The sequence below is a fragment of the Triticum aestivum genome, chromosome 1D, assembly GCF_018294505.1.
Source record: "Triticum aestivum cultivar Chinese Spring chromosome 1D, IWGSC CS RefSeq v2.1, whole genome shotgun sequence".
Lineage (NCBI taxonomy): Eukaryota > Viridiplantae > Streptophyta > Magnoliopsida > Poales > Poaceae > Triticum > Triticum aestivum.
Genome location: NC_057796.1, coordinates 263,885,018 through 263,899,082, shown reverse-complemented (window position 1 = coordinate 263,899,082; position 14,065 = coordinate 263,885,018).

Below are 14,065 nucleotides of genomic sequence, written 5' to 3'. Positions count from 1 at the left end.
CTGACACCCCGACCCCGACACGACACCCCGACACGACACCCCGACCCCGACGCCCCGACACCCTGACACCACACCCCGACCCCATATATATTTGTGTTGATCGGGTGTATTTTTATTATGGTCATGATTATGATACACTTAGATTATATACATATTATTATGTTCACGTCAGGTATCCAATTTTTTTATGTTGTACTAATTTCGTTTACTTTTTGTCATTGCAGGTGTTGACAGGATGGTGGGCAAGGGTCCAGAGCGCCCCGATCCTCCTGCGAGCGCTACTGGGAGGGGTGGTTCCATTATTCCAGCCCAGCCCCTCTAGAGAGCACTGCTAGACAGTATGCAGACAACTGCGGCGGGTGCTTCTTCTTCGGCTGGGAGAGGTCGGGGGAGGACAAAGAAGCCTGCTAGTGGTGGACGTGGCAGCGGGAGAGGTAGGAAGGATGTTACGCCTTCCTCGCCGCCACCCTCAGCTGATTCACCCGACCACAGGAGTGCTCCCTCTGACGTGGACCCGTCTCGGACTCCGGTCCATGAGCCTCCGGTCGCTGATCCTTCCCCCCACCAGACTCGGGTCGCTGATCCTTCGCCCCACGTGAGTCCGGTCCCAGAGTCTTTGTCTCAGAAGACTCCGGTCACGGGGTCTTCGTCCCAGAAGACTCCGGTCACAGGGTCTTCTGCCCACGAGACTCCGGAGGCTAGTGGCCCGGAGGATGGTAGCGAGGACACCTTATCAGATGATAGCCACAGCGACGACGAGCTGGTTGAGAAGGGCAAGAAGGTCTACAAGCGTGGCTGTACAAAGCTCCCGCCTGTGCCGACGACCCCCAACCAGAGGTGGTTGATTGCGCCTAAAGGGTTGAAGTAAGTGCATTTACTATTTTTTAACCTTTTGCCTTCATGTTCCTTCAAATTAATATCTAATGTGTTGGCCTTGTCATACTGCAGGGGCTGGGTACGCCCCCGTGGTGCCCGTAGGCCCAACCAGGTCCTTGGTGTGCTTTGCCGGCAGCACTTCCCTGGGTGGGTCATGTTGCCCGGTGAGGGTCAGGTTCCATAGCTAGCACTGACCTGGGAGCTATACTCGGTTGCCCCGGCCCCGCCGGAGGAGAGGGTCGACGGTGTCTTGTGCGAGACGGTGGCCGACATTGTGTTCCGTCGGTTTTGGATAATTTCTCCTATACGGAATTAAAAATCAACACTACCTAGTGATTGTACTAATCAGTGCTGTCTTGTTTGATTGCAGACCTTCTACAGGGTTTCAGAGGGAGAGCAGGAGGCCACGTGTATGGTTGTCAAAAGCGAGTGCAAGCGCCTACTTCAGAACTTAAGGCACGAGGCTCGGGTGCAGGCCGTTCGAGACTACTACGCCTTGAACGGTATTAGGAGGGGCAAGCAGAAGTGTCGCGGCAAGTTTCTGAGTAAGGAGAAGTACATGCAGGTAATTACCTATTCTTAAGGCCTTGAACTTAGTTTTCTTGATTTGATTCGTAGGCTAGCGCTGAAATTTCTCTTGACTCACTTATTAGGTGCCCCCGAGATGGTGTGTGGATAAGATGGACTGTTGGGAGGCGTTGGTAGATGCGTGGTGCTCTCCCCAATGGAAAGTCGAAGACCAAAGGGCCAAGGATAAGCGCGACCAAATGGAAGGTGTGCCACACCATCAAGGGAGCTCCAACCTGTTTGAGTACGGGGAAAACTGGGCATGTGGTTTGCTACATGATTCATGCAATTCATTCTTCATGCTAGCATTTATCCCTTCGAAAATGACTTAATTAATATGCTTAGTTAGTTAAAAACGGCATAACTACCTTGGATAGTTTATTTATGACATATTTAGCTCTAAAATGACATAATAACCTTAGATAGCTCTATAAAATGACTTAATATGCTTTAGTTAGTTAAAAATGGCATAACTACCTTCGATAGCTCAATAACGACCTAAACTAATCTTAGCTAGTTCATTCATGACATAATTAGCTCTAAAATGACATAATAACCTTAGATAGCTCTATAGAATGCCTAAATATGCTATAGTTAGCTCTAAAATGACATAATAACCTTGGATAGCTCAATAATGACATAATTAGCATACTTTGGTCAAAAATGTCATAATAATCTTAGTTACCTCGAAAATGACCTAAACTTAGTTTATTTTCCTCGAAAATGACATAATAACCTTTCTTAGCTCCAAAATGACCTATTTACATAGCAATATCATTCTTCATGCTAGCTTGAGCCCTTAACTAATATTTTGTTCCTCTCTCTCAGGGGCACCACCACAAGAAGCCTGTGTCAGGTCTGTTCGACCTCTATGGCATGGCCCATATGGCCCCATACAAGAAGGCCAAGCCATTCACGGAGTCTGACCTAGATGATCCAGAGAGCTTCACCAACAAGACCTCCCACCACAAGCTTGTGAAGTATAGACACGAGGGGAAGGCGAGGAAAGGGGAGGACTTTAACCCAAGCCAGGATCCTTTTGGTACAGAGCTGGTGATGATATCTGGTGGCGGGAGGTCCCATGGCTCTCTAGCCATTGGTGATGGACTGATACGTTGTCCTAAGACTCTCCCGCAGATCAAGAAGCGCCTGAGTAGCTCTGATCCTGAGATAACGCCTCGTGCACGGCCCGCGGAGATCGCCATGGCGGTTAGTTATACGAACTCTCTCACCTTTCCTCCATTACATTGTGTGTGCGTCCGTAGATGATTACAATGCTAACGAGGAGTGGTGTGTTGCAGGCTATTGTTGAGAAAGAGAGATTGAAGATGAAGGAGCTTGTGGAGGAGGCAAAAAGGGAGGCACAAAGGGAGGTGGCGGAGAGGGAGAGGGAGATGGAGGAGAGGACGGCTAAGCTGTTGGAGGAGGAGAGGAACCGAAACGACAGCGCTAACCGGGCCCTATACGAGCTCATCGTGGTACGTTTCTCGTGCATATTAGCCCAATCATGCACGCAATGTTCGCGTTACTATCTAATATGACTGTCTCGTGAGAACCAAATGTGTAGACCATGTGCGAGAAAAACGGTCAGGCCCCTCCGCCGATGCCCCAGATTGCTCCGGCGACCACGGTGAGTTTGATTTGAATGGTCGTTGCTTACTACTATTCACATTTCAGTTTGTGAACTTGCTAACGAGACATTATTGGAAATGATCTTTTGTGCAGCATGGCTCCCGACAAGCATCGACCACTCCTTCTGCCAATGCCGGAACCCCGACCGGTCCTTCACCTCCGTCTGGCACTGGCGCAGCCCCGACCATTCCTACACCTCCGTGTTAACAATATTTTTCTTCTTATTTAGCGTGTTTAGTCCATTTATGACATAATTTAGCATATTTAGTCCACAAATGACATAATAAGATGAAGAAAATCAAGGAAGAGGAAGGAAAGAAGGAATAGGAAGAAAAGAAGAAGAAGAAGACTAGAAGAAGAAGAAGAAGATCTTCTTCTTCTTCTAGTCTTCTTCTTCTTCTTCTTCTAGTTTTCTTCTTCTTCTTCTTCTTCTCCAAAATGAAGTTAGCTCTAAGTTATATCAAAAATGGCATAATATGCTTAGTTAGGTCAAAAATGGCATAATTAGCTAGGTAAGCTCAAAAATGGCATTTTTCTTCTTATTTAGCCTATTTAGTCCATTTATGACATAATTTAGCCTATTTAGTCCACAAATGACATAATAAGATGAAGAAAATCCAGGAAGAGGAAGAAAAGAAGGAATAGGAAGAAAAGAAGAAGAAGAAGTTCTTCTTCTAGTCTTCTTCTTCTAGTTTTCTTCTTCTTCTCCAAAATGAAGTTAGCTCTAAGTTATATCAAAAATGCCATAATATGCTTAGTTCACTCAAAAATGGCACAATTAGCTAGGTTAGCTCCATTTTACCTTAGTATGCTTACTTCTTCTTCTTCTTCTTCTTCTTCTTCTTCTGATTCTAGTCTTCTTCTTGTAACTTTCTTGTTTCCCATTTTGTAGATTTAATTCACTATATGGAAGCTTGCATGGATGGAGTGCTTGTTTCCCTTTTCTTTTTTTCGTTTGTATCGATGAAAAATGTGGAACTTGTTATATGGATGCATGGAACAATGTGTTGGATGAACATTGTGATGTTACTGTAATATGTATGGATGGAACTCTGTTTCTTATTATGTATGTATGTTGTGATGGATGGAGCTATGTGTTGGATACATTATGTGTCTGCTGTGCATGTGAAAAAATATATGTATATCTGTCTGTGAATTCCTGTGAAATTAAATGGATTCAAATAGAAACAGGGGATATGTAGCCTCTTTGCCGTCTGCTAGCAGACGGCAAAGAGCTTCGCTGTCTGCTAGGAGACGACAAAGAGGACACGTGGCAGCTACCTGTAAAACCTGGGAAACACTGGCTGCCTATTTGGTCACTTTGCCGTCTGCCAACAGACGGCAAAGATTTAAATCACATTGCCGTCCGCTAGCGGACGGCATAGCTGGCCATGTGGCAGCTTCCCAGTACTGCCTAGCTGAGCTCTTTGCCGTCTGTCAGCGGACGGCAAAGAGTTTTGACTCTTTGCCGTCCGCTGGCAGACGACAAAGAGCGCCGTTAACCCCCTAACGGCTGTCACGCCACCGCACTGCCGTCCGTTGTCTTTGCCGTCTGCTGGCCTCGGATGGCGGATGGCACAATCCTTTGCCGTCCGTTACCAGGAAGCGGACGGCAAAGAAGGCCTTTGCTGGCACGTGTTCAGACGGACAGTTTGCCGTCTGCTGGCGGACGGCAAAGAAGTTTGCCGTCCGTGATCCATGCCTTTGCCGTCTGCCATGGAGGACGGCAAAGAAGCTGATTCCAGTAGTGCTAGGGTCCGTACTTTCACTAGTGCAACCTCTCAACGATGCTAACATAGTTGGATCATATGATTATCCCTCAAAGTGCAATAAAGAATCACTCCCGAGTTCCTATTAGCGGAGAACAAAAGATAGGAATTGTTTGTAGGGTAGGAAACCACCTCAAAGCTATTCTTTTCATTCAATCTATTCAAGAGTTCGTACTAAAATAATACAAAGCTATTTTTTCTGTTCGATCTATCCTAGAGTTCATACTAGAAAAACACCAAAGCAAATTCATATTCATAATACTCAATCCACACAAAGAACTATAAAGAGACCCCAAAGTTTCCGTCGGAGAAAAGATAATAAAAACGTGCATCAACCCCTATGCATAGATTACCCCAATATCACCACGGGAACCCGCGAGTTGAATGCCAAGACACATATCAAGTGAATCAATATGATACCTCATTGTCACCTCAAGTATTCATACCGCAAGACATACATCATGTGTTCTCATCTATGAATATTCAATCCGACAAGACAAAACTTCAAAGGGTAAAGATTCAATTCATCACAACAAGAGTATAGCGGGGAGAAACATCATATGATCCGACTATATTAACAAAGCCCATGATATAGATCACGAGAGAGAGAGAGAGAGATCAAACACATAGCTACTGGTATAAACCCTCAACCTCGAGGGTGGACTACTCCCTCCTCATCGTGGTGGCCGCCGGGGTGATGAAGATGGCCACCGGTGATGATTCCCCCTCCAGCAGGGTACCAGAAAGGGTCTAGATTGGTTTTCGGTGGCTACAGAGCCTTGTGGCGGCGGAACTTCTGATCTAGGTTAACCCCGAAGGGTTTCAGAATATTTGGGAATTTATAGTGCAAAGAAGGGGTGCAGGAGGCCACCGAGGTGGGCACAACCCACCTGGGCGCGCCAGCGGGGTGTGACGCCCTCGATTCAATCGTACACTCATCATACACGCGAATGTGTACGATCAAGATCAAGGACTCATGGGAAGATATCACAACACAACTCTAGACACAAATTAAAATAATACAAGCTTTATATTACAAGCCAGGGGCCTCGAGGGCTCGAATACATAGCTCGAAAACACAAGAGTCAGCGGAAGCCACAATATCTGAGTACATGAGTTAAACAAGTTTACCTTAAGAAGGCTAGCACAAAAGCAACAACGATAGAAAAGGCAAGGCCTCCTTCCTGGGAGCCTCCTAACTACTCCTGGTCGTCGGCGGCCTCCATGTAGTAGTAGGTACCCTTAGTGTAGTAGCAGTCGACGTCTAAGGTGGCGTCTGGATACTGGGCTCCACCATCTGGTTGCAACAACCAGAAAGAAGAAAGAAGGGGGAAAAGGGGTAGCAAAGCAATCGTGAGTACTCATCCAAAGTACTCGCAAGCAAGGATCTACACTACTTATGCATCGGTATCAATGAAAGGGGTAGTGTCTGTGGACTAACTGCAGAATGGCAGAATAAGAGGGGGAGAAGCTAGTTCTATCGAAGACTAGCATCTTCTGGAAACCACCGTCTTGCAGCAAGAGGAGGGAGTACAGTAGTATAACATAAGTCATATTTACGTTGTTGTCAATGCCCCGGGATCCTTTCTCGACTCCCGGAGCAACATATCCAAAACATGCCTCAGCATCCAGTTCTAGTTGTTTCGATCGAGATACAACTCTGAGTGTCCGTTATCATAGGACAGGCTATCGATAGATGTTTCTTCCCTGCAGGGGTGCACCAACTTACCCACCACGCTCGATTAACTCCGGCCGGACACACTTTCCTGGGTCATGCCCGGCTTCGACCAAACAATACGCCGCAACCCGACCTAGGCTTAATAGAGAGGTCAAGCACGCCGGACTAAACTTATGCCCCCAGGGGTCTTGGGCCATCGCCCCGGGAACTCCTGCACGTTGCGAGGGCGGCCGGTGAGCAGACCTAGCTACCTCCTTAAAAAGGCAGGTGCTTACGCAGTCCAACCCGGCGCGCGCCGCTCAGTCGCATGACGTCTATTAAGCTTCAGCTGATGCATACGACGCAGAACGCCCATACTACGCCCACGTGATGGTTAGTGCTATCAGGCCAGAGGCCCCTCGGATCAAATATCCAAATCGTAGTGGATTAGGAACGCGCGGTAACAAGCAGAGACTCACGAAAGATGTGACCCCATCGCCCCGTCTCGAGGACTTGCGGCAAGGGCTAAGAATGCCCAGCCACGCCTCATAATTATCTCGCGGGCACCCTCCAGGTCAACCCGACTCCTCATCACTCGCAAATATGCTCGCGCGGGTACCCCTCAGGGCCGACCCGTCTTTAGTAACATGGTTCAGTGTAAAGTCATAGTAACCATAGTAACCGTGTGTCTAACACCAAGGGGAAAACCTGAGGAATCACCCTTGACGGATTCCACTCAATGTAATCATCAAGGTGAACGTAAGAGGATCCACCCTCGAGGTTCATACTTGAGGAGTTGCAAGACAGAGTCGTATCGGAAGTGGTTAAGGCGGAATCACCCTCAATGACCATGACCGAATAGCTACACTACAGGGTTAACATCAGAAGTGCTGATGAGGTCTCACCCTCGACACTCGATAGTAACCAAGTAGTGTCGAGCAACTAAGGGGAAAGTGATGTGCGGTGCCGGGGCCTGGTCTTTGATCCCGTTGATCGGGTCTTCGATGATGAAGCAGGGGCAACAAGGACAAGGTGGGGGTCACTGATGGATCACTAACCAACCTATACTAAGCAGTTTAGGATAATCAGGTAAGGTACAACATCAGATACAAAAGCAGGCTATGCATCAGAATAGGAGCAAACAATAACAGTAGCAAAATCTAATGCAAGCATGAGAGAATGGAAGGGGCAATATCGGGATGATCAAAGGGGGGGCTTGCCTGGTTGCTCTGGCAAGGACGAAGGGTCGTCAACACCGTAGTCGAACCGGGGGTCGCCGGCAGTCTCGGGGTCTACCTGAAAGAAGTAACGTAGGGGGAACACAATAAATAACGGAGCAATCAAAGCATCACAAAGCATAACATGGCAATACGCAGTTCTAGAGGTGACATAACGCGGTATTAGGAGATATCGGCAAAGGGGGAAACATCCGGGAAAGTATCCCCGGTGTTTCGCGTTTTCGGACAGATGAACCGGAGGGGAAAGTTGCATGTTCACTAAGCTAGGGATGTGTGGCGGGCGGACGGGCTGCGTATTCGGATTCGTATCGTCGTTTTGAGCAACTTTCATATACAAAGTATTTTCATTCGAGTTACGGTTTATTTACTACGAATTTCTAAAGGTTTAAACATTTCTGAAATTATTTAATTTTAAGAAAAACAGAATTACGACGTCAGCAGAGTGTCAGCATGACATCAGCAGGTCAACAGACCCGCTGACTGGTCAAACTGACCAGTGGGTCCCACCTGTCATTGGTAGTGGGCTAACAGCAGTTCATCTTAATTTAAACAGAGTAATTAGTGACTGGACCCCACCTGTCAGTGACTCATTAGTTTAGCTAATTATGTTTATTTAGGAAAATGTTTTAATTAGGTTAATTATGCGGGGGGGCGCGTGTTAGTGGCACTGAGTGCCCAGTCAGCATAGTTGACCACAGTCAACATGGTCAACTGAGCCAGGGGGCCCACGGGGCAGTGACCAGGGGAGTGGCCCTGACCGGCCACGTCGGCAGGGCACCGGAGAAGGCTCCGGCGACCTCTCCCGCGGCGGCACATCGCCGGAGACGGCCGGGATTCACCTACAGGGGGGCAACACGGGCGCGGGCGGGCGCGTTCGAACGGGGAGAGCCCGCCGCGTCGTGTGGTGAGGCCGGCCGGAGCTAGAGCTGCCGGAAATGGCACCGGCGATGAGTGGAGGCGGTGGTGGCGTTCAGGACCTCGTCGGGATCGCGCCACGGGGCACGGGGAGGGTCGCGCGTGGGCGCGTTGGAAAGAGCGTGCGACAGAGAGGCGATCTGCGGCGGTGGTGTGGCCGGAGGAGCACCATAGCGACGACGGCGAGCTCATCTGCAGACGGCGGCGCTCGGGAGCGATGACGATTGGTGATGCGGGCGCGCTAGCGAGCAAATAAAAGGCCAGACGGCCTCTACGCGACGCGATGAGCATGAAGGTGGCACGCACGGGACCCAAAGGTCACCGTGGCTACGCCGGCGACAAGCGCGAGCAGCGGAGTGTTCGGTCGTCAGTGGCATCGGCGGCTACTAATCGTGGGCGAGCTAACGGAGAGGGGGAGGAGAAGCGGGAGCTCACAGCGGAGCTGTAGGGAGTGGCAGTGAGCTCGGGGAGGGTGCGAGGTAGCCAGAATCGGCGACGAACGTTGGCGATCCGAAGGTTGAAGATGAGCTCATTCCGTTCGGAGTAGAGGTGCTCAGCTCGATCCCAATGGCGTAGGCGACGTAGACGATGACGAGGAAGACGGTGAGCTCCAGATCGAGGCGCGGGAGGCACAGTGGCCATGGAATCGAGCGGTGACAGCGGCGAGCGTTTCGGGTGAGGTGGGGAACGAGAGAGGGAGAGGCGCGGGGGTGTAGGGATGAGGATGACGAGAGGGGAGGCCACGGTGGAGATCTTATCCACCCCGACGGCCTGTAGCGACGCGGTGCGGCTAGCGGGTGTGGTGGGGACGGTGAATAGTTTCGGGCGCGCGCGCGAGGTGACGCGGGGAGGAGGGAGGCGTCGACGGCTCTGTTGGGCTGGGCGTGCACACTATGCACTAAGGCCCAGCTAACAGTGGCCCTTTTCTTTTCCTTTAATTCTAATCTGTTTTCATTTAACAGTAGCCCTTTGCATTTTCTTTTGCATTAATTATCTTTTGCAAAAATGTGCCACTAGTGAAAACAAATACTAGGGTCAGTGGTGCACTGCCACCATAAGCTTAGGCATTATTTGAATCCATTTGGAATTTTCATAATTGGAATAGCATTTTAATGTGCTGGAATGGCACTGTCTTAATTGCTATAGTCCATCTTAGCTCTTAGGTGATGTTGTTTTCCTTGACAATTAAATGTTATGGAATTTTGGCTAAATGATGAACTATTTTGCAGCAACTTTGGTGCAACTCCATATTTCACATGCAAATAGAATTTCATTTCAAAGTGGAATTTCAAATGATATTTGAATTGAAGTTGATCAAGCACTGTTTAGCAAAAAATTCTGATTTAATCATAGTGGGTTACTATAGCATGACACTGGGGGTGTTACACGGGGCCTGGCGCGCCCTGGTGGGTTGTGCCCCCCTCGGGGCACCCCCCCCCCCCCAGGTGCAGCTCTGGCCCATTGGGTTCCTTCTGGTCCATAAAAAATCTCCGTGGAGTTTCGTTGCGTTTGGACTCCGTTTGGTATTGATTTCCTGCGATGTAAAAAACAAGCAAAAAACAGCAACTGGCACTGGGCACTGGGTCAATAGGTTAGCCCCCAAAAATGATATAAAGTTGCTATAAAATGATTGTAAAACACCCAAGAATGATGAAATAATAGCATGAATACTTCATAAATTATAGATACGTTGGAGACGTATCAGCATCCCCAAGCTTAATTCCTGCTCGTCCTCGAGTAGGTAAATGATAGAAGAAATAATTTATGAAGTGTGAATGCTAGCAAAGTGCATAAGTTTGATCAATGGCAATTTCAATCGCTTTTCCTAGCATCATAACAGCAATTCTTTCTCATAAAATTTCTCATGTTGTAGTGGCAACCAATTCACATGTTAAGGTTTAAACAATAAACTCTCTTGAAACCCAACAACCTATGTTCTTAGTCACCAAGCAATTGCAATTCAACTTATTCAATGGAGTCTAAGTAAGAGCTCCACATACTCAACCATCATATAGTCTTCTATGATTGCTAACACTCACCGCATACACATGAGAAAAACGTTTCAACCGGACACATAGAAAGATAGGGGCTTATTGTTTTGCCTCCCAACGTATTCACCTCAAGGGTGATGTCAACAATAATAACTCATGCTACCCATATTCAACTGGACATATGTGCCTAGATCTTTCCTCACCACATGATGCTTGCCAAAAGATAAAAATAAAAAGGAATAGAGAGAAAAAATTTGACTCTTTGCATAAAAGTAAATACTAAAAATTAAAAGATAGACCCTTCGCAGAGGGAAGCAGAGGTTACCATGCGCTTATTTGTTTGTATGCTCAATCCCTTAGTGCAAAAGAATGTCACGTTACATTGGCCCTTAAGATGACAACCTTTATTATGCAGTCTGTCACTTTTATTCTTTGTCATCCAAGTTCGTGCAACACTCAATTTTCTCTTACACTAAACGATCTCACACTTTTAGAAGCAATTTTCATTGCCTTTTTGCACCGATGACAACTTACGTGAGGGGTCTTGCTCAATCCCTAGGTAGGTATGGTGGACACTTGAAAAAGATTTGGGTTTAAGGGTTTTTGGATGCACAAGTAGTATCTCTACTTAGTGCGGAATTTTTGGCTAGCAAAGATAGGGGGCAAGCACCACATGTTGAAGGATCTATGACAATATAACTTCTATGTGAATATGAACAAACATAAACCATTACATTGTCTTCCTTGTCCAACGTCAACAATTTTGGCATATAATATTTTGATGGGGGCTCACAATCACAAAAGATTTCATGATAGTGTATTTGCATGTGAAAGTTCTCTTGCTTATACTAATTATTCGTGAATTGCTTGTATGACCAATATTGTGATTGGCAAGCCTCAAAAGATTTCACTTTCTAAACCCAATGTGAAGCTACCACTAGGCATGATATAATTTCAACTTCATGATATTCAATTTATTCAACAATTTACTCATAGGATATAAGTGAAGCACAAGATCAAACGAGTAGTGAAGTAAATAGGTAGCTATTTGAGGACTCTCTCTTATTTAAAAATTTTCAGATCTAAGTAATTTATTAATAAAGCAAGCAAAACAAAACAAAATGACATTTCAAGGATAGCACACATCATGTGAAGAAGCAAAAACTTAGGCTCAACCGATACTAACCGATAATTGTTGAAGAAGAAAGGTGGGATGCCTACCGGGGCATCCCCAAGCTTAGATGCTTGAGACTTCTTGGAATATTAACTTGGGATTCCTTGGGCATCCCCAAGCTTGAGCTTTTGTGTCTCCTTAATTCTTCTCATATCACGGTTTTCCTAAATCACAAAAGCTTCATCCACACAAAACTCAATTGGAACTTATGAGATAAGTTAGTATAAACCAATGCAAAAACCTTATCATTCTCTACTGTAGCAAATCACTAAAATTATTATTCAACATTGCATACTAAATGCCTCTTCATATTTAATACTCCTATCCTCAAATAGAATCATTAAACAAGCAAACATATGCAAACAATGCAAACATAACAGCAATCTGCCAAAATAGTACAGTCTGTAAAGAATGCAAGATTCATCATACTTCCCTAACTCCAAAAATTATGAAAATCTACCAAACTGTAGAAAATTTATCAGAGCTTAATTTTCAAAAAGTTTCAACATTTTATCACACTCTGACTTTTCTAGGGAATTTTTGCAACAGCGGTAAACTTTCTGTTTTCAAACAGCAACATGTATACTTGCAAGATAAGCATGGCAAGGGCTATCAATGCCACTTTTATTGAAATGAAAAATGCAAAACATTATTCTAAATAACAGCAAGAAAATCCTAACAAGATAAATTGGCTCTCCAAGTAAAACTCATATCATGTGACGAATAAAAATATAGCTCCAAGTAATGTTACCGATAATGTTGGAGACGAAAGAGGGGATGCCTTCCGGGGCATCCCCAAGCTTAGTTGCTTGGATCTTCCTTGGATATTAACTTGGGGTGCCTTGTGCATCCCCAATCTTAGGGTCTTGTCACTCCTTATTCTCCTCATGTGGATATCTCACCCAAAACTTGAAAACTTCAATCACACAAAACTTAACGGAACTTCGTGAGATAGGTTAGTATGATAAAGAGCAAACCATTTCACTTTTGGTACTGTCAGAGACAAGATTCATAATTGTTCTCACACAATGCCTACTGTAGCATATCATTTCCACAATTTATATTGAGCAATATAAGCCATAGAAACTAGAAAGCAAGGAAACTATGCATTGAAAACAGAATCTGTCAAAAACAGAACAGTCTGTAATGATCTGGATAACTACCATACTTCTGCTACTCCAAAAATTATGAAAAAGATTGGACCACGTGAGAAATTTGTATATTAAACTTCTGAAAAAATAATCAACTCAAAAGCACTCTTCTGTTAAAAATGGGACTTATTTTCGTGAGCGCAAAAGTTTATGTTTTTCAGCAGGGTCAACTCAACTATCACCCAACATGATCCCAAAGGTTTTATTTGGCACTTTATTGAAACAAAAGCTATAAAACATGATTACTACAGTAGCATAATCATGTGAACACACAAAAACAGTAGGTAAAAGTGTTGGGTTGTCTCCCAACAAGCGCTTTTCTTTAATGCCTTTTAGCTAGGCATGGTGATTTCAATGATACTCGCATAAAAGATATGAATTGAAACATGCAAGAGAGCATCATGCATCATACGTTCCTTTCTCATAATAATTTTCAGTAGCATCATGAATAGATTCATCAATATAACCATTACATAAAGCATTCTCTTCATGATCCAAAAGCATAGAAAATTTATTACTCTCCACATAAGCAATTTTATTCTCTTTCTCAATAGTAGGAGTATCATATGAAACTTGAATAATAAAAATTGTTCCCACATCAAGAGAGTAATGTTCAGTAAAAGGATATTCAAAATCATGACAATAATTATCACTACTTTTTATAACATAAGTATCATCACATAATCATCATAAGTAGGAGGCATGCAATCATCATAGCAAATTTGATCATTCAAAGTAAGGGGACTAAAATGATCATCTTCATTAAGCATAGCCTCCCCAAGCTTGGGACAATCATTAATTGCAGCAAATAAATTTTCAAACATGTAATATTCATCAAACATAGCATCCCCAAGCTTGTGGCTTGGCATATCATAAGCATAATCACTCTCATCATTAATAGTATGAATAGCACCAACGGTATAACAATTGCTATCATCATAATTTCCCAAGTTGATGCCAAAAAGATTTCCAAGATTATAAGAAGTATCATTATCTTCCCAATCATAATCATCACAACAAGCAATAGGCATAACAAAATCATCATCAACTGCATCATCTTCCACAATTATTTTTGATTCATTTTCATGAGGCACA